Source organism: Pseudophryne corroboree, chromosome 10 (assembly GCF_028390025.1).
Source record: "Pseudophryne corroboree isolate aPseCor3 chromosome 10, aPseCor3.hap2, whole genome shotgun sequence".
In the NCBI taxonomy this organism is placed as follows: Eukaryota; Metazoa; Chordata; class Amphibia; order Anura; family Myobatrachidae; genus Pseudophryne; species Pseudophryne corroboree.
The window spans coordinates 178,007,978-178,014,209 of NC_086453.1; the positions used below are offsets into that span (position 1 = coordinate 178,007,978).

At 39.9% G+C, this 6,232-nt stretch overlaps 1 pseudogene; it reads left to right on the top strand.

The window, feature by feature from the left end:
* The first annotated feature begins 1,284 nt into the window (after positions 1 to 1,284).
* On the top strand, positions 1,285 to 1,403 carry LOC134967139 (5S ribosomal RNA; annotated as a pseudogene).
* The last annotated feature ends 4,829 nt before the right edge of the window (positions 1,404 to 6,232 follow it).

A 6,232-nucleotide genomic window follows, 5' to 3' on the forward strand; every position in this document is an offset into this window, starting at 1 on the left:
CACGTCTATAACTCCAGTGCTTTTAAGAATGTGATATTATATAAACGCTATATCGATGACATTTTAATTATTTGGAACGGCTCTGCAGAATCTTTTAATGAGTTTTTAAACACTATGGGAAGCAATGACCTCAACTTAACTTTCACCTCAAAACATGATGTTAAATCTGTTGAATACCTGGACCTGATTCTTACCGGTGAAGATGGAAGGATCACCACTAAGAACTTTATCAAAGAGGTGGATATGAACAGCTATTTGCATTACCAGAGCAACCACCTCCGGAAGTGGAAGGATAACATACCAGCATCACAATTTTCAAGGGTGAAAAGGAATTGCACGAATCCCAAGGATTGTGAGGACCAATTGGAGATCTATAGCAAAAGGTTCAAGGACAAGAGTATCCGGGACCCATTATAGAGGAAGCCCTAGCAAAGACAAGGAGAGTGGACAGAAAGGACCTCCTGAAATATAAACAAAGGGATACCAACATGAATTCCGTTGCCTTCATTACCACCTATAGCCAACATGAGAAGACCATCAGGAACTCGCTTAGGAACCACTGGAATATCCTCCTCATGGACCCGGTACTCAAGGACATCCTACCGCCCGAACCTGTTCTTATTTTTAAGAAATCCAGAAACCTTAAAGATCACCTTGCTCCAAGTCTTTTGAAGGAGAACCAGACCAGGAACAACATGATGCCCAAATGTGTGGGGTCCTTTAAATGTGGGAAATGTAACATCTGTAAATACCTGCATCCTAACCGGAAAACATTCAGCGACACAGATGACAAGAAACAATACACCATAAAAGACTTCATGAATTGCAATAGTACGTCAGTGATCTACTTACTTGAATGCCCCTGCAAAAAGAGATATGTGGGAAAGACGAAAAGATCACTAAAAACAAGGATCCAGGAACACATACGAAACATCAAGAACAAGGTGGAGAGCCACACTGTTTCAAGACATTTTACGGCACGGCACAACTCCAATCCTGAAGATCTCACATTCAAGGCCATCGAGCATGTCTGCCTGGGAGAAAGAGGAGGTGACCTTGCGAATAAACTTTCAAGGAGGGAGATGTATTGGATATTCCAGCTACAGACCCTGCAACCAAGGGGTCTGAACGAGGGATATGAGATTGCACCCTTCTTATGAGGTGCCGTATCTTCTTTTTAAACCCCCCCCCCCTTGTGTTTGTGTTGCCTGCATCCATAATCACGAATAAAGATATGCTTCAGGTGTTATGCGATCTTGTGCTGGTGTTACGACGTCTACCGGTGTGTACAGTCAAACCACACTGGCACGCCCAATCTCGTCCGACCTTGGAAGCTAAGCAGTGTCTGGGCCCGATCAGTACCAGAGAGGGTGACCATCCGGGAAGATCGGGTACTGTAAGGACTGACAAATGACGTCAAGCCAACCAGTAACCGGTCTATCATCACCTGACACATATAATGTCTCATATTGCACATGTCACTTTACCACCTTAACTAAGGAGGACACACTCTTCCCTTAGTTAATAGTTATTCCGAAAAATAATCACCATATTAGGTTATATATTTTCATAATTATTTTTATCATTTTTATTTTTATTTTTATTTTTATTATTTTTATTATTATTATTTTTATTTATTTTTATTTTTTATTTTTATTACTATTTTTATTTTTATTATTTTTATTATTATTTAGATACCGGACCAAATAAGTATGTATTCACACAGTATGAAGTCTCACTTTGCACATGGTTCACTTTTTGCACTTCCCATACTATATCCTGCATTCCTCATCTCCTCACTAATTGTTATCAAATTATGATCCAGATCTTGCACGATTATATGTGTGGCTATCTAAACTATTCAAACTAATAAGTTGTATATCAATGAGAAAAGACCACTACATAGATTTCACAGTGTTCTCTCTTGTTCTATTTACATATGACTATTGCCATGGATACCGCAAAATTACAAGTATTGAGCCTCCTCAAACTCCGGAAAGATGGCCGCCGTAATACATGTATATTCTATGGAACATATCCCCTGCAAAATGGCCGCTATGATGCGCCGGTTGATGGACATACAGTTTTTCCCTGAGCTCAAGAAGATCGTCTGCTACCATCCTAAACAAGACAACAGGCACATGCGCGGTGTACACGAATCGCCGCCGACGCATGCGCACTAGCGAACCGGAAGTGGGGCGGAAGTATCGGAGGTCACGTGACGCGCTACCTCCGTCACCGGAAGTGTGGCGGAAGTGCCACAATTTACTGTTTTAAAGTCTTTCTGAAACGTTTTGAACAACTTTGAACACTCGTTTTCCACATAAACTTGGCTACTGTGACCCACACTATCTGGGGCCATGTTCTGATATAATGTCCTGATTATACTTATGTTAAATATCCTTGATTGCTTTTTTCTGACCACATGACCGATGATGTCATCACACACCCATATCAGTTACCACTGGGGCTATAAATAGGCATGCCATTTCACTCTGTCCCTACCCTTTGAAGAAGTCTGATGTGACGAAACGCGTTGGGTTCCCTGCAGCGACCCCCTTGCCTATTTTAAAAAGCTAAGTCCTTACCTTTTTATCTTTTTACCTTTTTTACTTGTCTTTGGATGTTTTATGACCTTTTTAAACATCTTATCTATATGTGCTATTAAAACTGTTTGTTCAAATTTTATATTTTTTGGCTCATGAATCATACCTTTTAACAGTAACCTTTTGCGTACTCACACAACAATAGTCGCCGGTACCCTTATCCCCCTACTATATATATATATATATATATATATATATATATATATAGGAATGTGTAGACACATAAGTCACATCCCTGTATATTAAAGCCAAAATTAGTGGTCGTGACATCCAATAAGAACTCCTAGGTTTAATTAGTCATTATAACCATACAAAACAATAGTATCTTTTAGTGCTCTTAGGCCCTCATTCCGAGTTGATCGGTCGCAATGCGAATTTAGCAGAGTTACACATGCTAAGCCGCCGCCTACTGGGAGTGTATCTTAGCTTCTTAAAAGTGCGACCGAAGTAATCGCAAAATTGCGATCACAAACCTCGTAGCAGTTTTGGAGTAGCTTCAGACTTACTCTGCCTGTGCGATCAGTTCAGTGCTTGTCGTTCCTGGTTGACGTCACAAACACACCCAGCGTTCGCCCAGGCACTCCCACCGTTTCTCCGGCCACTCCTGCGTTTTTTCCGGTAACGGTAGCGTTTTCAGCCACACGCCCCTGAAACGCCGTGTTTCCGCCCAGTAACACCCATTTCCTGTCAATCACATTACGATCGCCGGAGCGATGAAAAAGCCGTGAGTAAAATTACTTTCTACATAGCAAAGTTACTTGGCGCAGTCGCAGTGCGAACATTGCGCATGCGTACTAAGCGGATTTTCATTGCGATGCGATGAAAAATACCGAGCGAACAACTCGGAATGAGGGCCTTAATTTCCACCGGGCTCCAGTGGCTCAAATAGTAAGCAATAGGACTATGATTGTGATGGTCACAGGTTCAAAGCGAGCATGCATAGAGTTCTTTTAAATAGAAGTAATTTGTTAGCAATTATGTTTTGTAGGTTTATGAGATTATTTATATACTTTTTTATAGTTATTAGAGGAAATTTTATTCTGATTCAGCAATTATAAAGATAAAATGTACCTAAGGTAATAAAAAACTCAAACTCAAATTTTCAATTTAGTTGATTGATTACTTAATTAGAGAAATGAGAGAGTGGAGTATTATCAGTCAACATGCTACTAATTTAGCCCCACTAAACATAAAATAGAGAGTATATATAGACATATGAAATCATATAGAGTGGCTAGAATATCAAGCCAACATAGCAGCCTAGTGGCATACATTAGTAAAACAATATGTGATTAAAAAAAGATAGAGCCACACATTTAATTAGTCATTATAACCATACATAACAATAGTATCTTTTAGTGTTCTCAGTTTCCACTAATCTCCAGTAGCTCAACAAGTAAGTAACAGGACTATGGCAAAAATGGTCACAGGTTCAAGACCAGCATAGATAAAGTTCTTTTCAATTATATGTTATGGGTTTATGAAATTTTTTATATAGTTATTAGGGGAAATTTTGTTCTAATTCATCAATTATAAGGATAAAGTTAACCTAAAATAATAAAAAATAATAATAAGCTCAACTTTTCGGTTTAATGGATTACTTACTTTATTCAAGAGATGAGAGACCGGAGTATTATCAGTCAACATGCTGCTCATTTAGCCCCACTAAACATAGGATAAAATATATATAGAGACATATACAGTCATATAAGGTAGAGTGGCTAAAATATCAAGCCAACATAACAGCCTAGTGGCATACATCAATAAAGGTATATGATTGAAAAGGTAGTAGAGACACACATTAGTATGTTATTTGAACTGATAGGACATGAGTGGGAAAGGAACTAAATATATGATAGATGTAGCATTAAAGAGTTGTCATAATCATAGTACCCTATCATTATTAGGATGACTATTCTTATAAAGGGTGGTTGTTCCTAATGAGGGAGGGGGACAAAGGGAAGATATAGACAAAAATCTATCATTATGATTCAAGTAAATTTAGTCTAATATAGAGAGAAAGATCATAACCAGAAAGCATGAGAACTAATTTAGATATTGTTCAGCTCAATATTCTCATTTAAACCCATGGGGAACAAAGTATCTAAAGTACAAATCCAGTATGCTTCCCTTTTACATAAACAATTGTATCTATCGCCATCTCTAAATGTCTTATTAACATGTTCAATCCCCTAGATATATAGAACGCTGAAATCTCCTCCGTGCACTGAATTAACATGTCTCGGTACACTATAGTTAACAGATTTCTTAAGGGTAAAGGCCCATATAGATGGGCCGATGCAGGAGAGATGTGTGCTGAGTGAACCGCTCAGCACACATCTCTCCCGCCGCTCAGCACAGCGCGATCTGTGCTGAGCGTGCGGGGGGAGACGGGGGGGGGGGCGCTCACTTCACCCAGCGGGTGAAGTGAGCAACCCGCTAGATTGGCCTGCATGCAGGCCAATCTAGCAGCAGCGATAGTGATGCGCGGGGCTGCGCATCGCTATCGCTGTAGGGGATACACACGGAGCGATAATGCTGAAATTCTAAGCAATCTACTCAGATTGCTTAGAATATCGCTCGGTGAGTACCCCCCTTAAGTCTTCTGTGTTCCAGAAACCTGGTGTTTAGTGAACGAATCATTCTGCCGACATATTGGGTGCCACAAATACAGGATATTAGGTAAACCACAAAAGTGGTTTGGCAATTGATGTTACCTATTATATCGAATGTTATATAATATGAACCGGAGATGGAGCAGGTCTTTAAATATGTTATCAGGTGCAGAGGCTTCAACCTCATCGTTTAAAACTTTATTGTACAAAATTGCTTCTGCTTCCGATTCTGAAAAGGAGAGAACATCTCCAATAGAGAATTGCAAGTGGCTCAATTCATCCTGGGGTTCCACCATTATTCAATGCTGCTCGTGTTTTCCAAAGCCTTAATGAATATTATAGGCAAGCAAAAACGGCCCATTCAGTGTTCCTAAAAAATTCACACTGTTCAAATACAGGGCATAACTGAGTCCCCAGGTCTTTCAGAATAAATATTAACACCACAATGAATTCAAGAAAAAAACTGTTAAAACAAATCTTATCTGCAGCCAAGGGCGTAGCTACCATAGGTGCAGGCAGTGCAGCTACTATGGGGCCCAGAGCTGAGAGGGGCCCGCCTTCCCTTTGAACGTTACATGTGTTATATACATTTTTCACCATTGGGTGGTACATAGGGGTCCTTTCAAACTTTTTCCTTGGGGCCTGCAATATATATAGCTACGCCCCTGGACCTGCTTATTGTAGTGTGGTATCAAATGAACTGGAGGGCATTTTAATGGTATATAATATGAACCGGGGCACAATCTGATTGGGGAGCACTATATATCATAATGTGAATTTGGGGTACTGTGTGGCATAAGATGTACTGGCAACTCTGAAATGTGACATAGGGTGAACTTAAGCACTACTACGATTCATAAAAGAAACTAGGGCACTACTATGGGACATAACATTAAATAAGGCTCTACTATGGTTCAGAAAATGAACAAGGGCACTATTATAGGACATACAATTAACAACTGCTGCAGAGAGGCGTTCTCTAGAAGCATTGAGACGGGGCCTCTTCAAAAT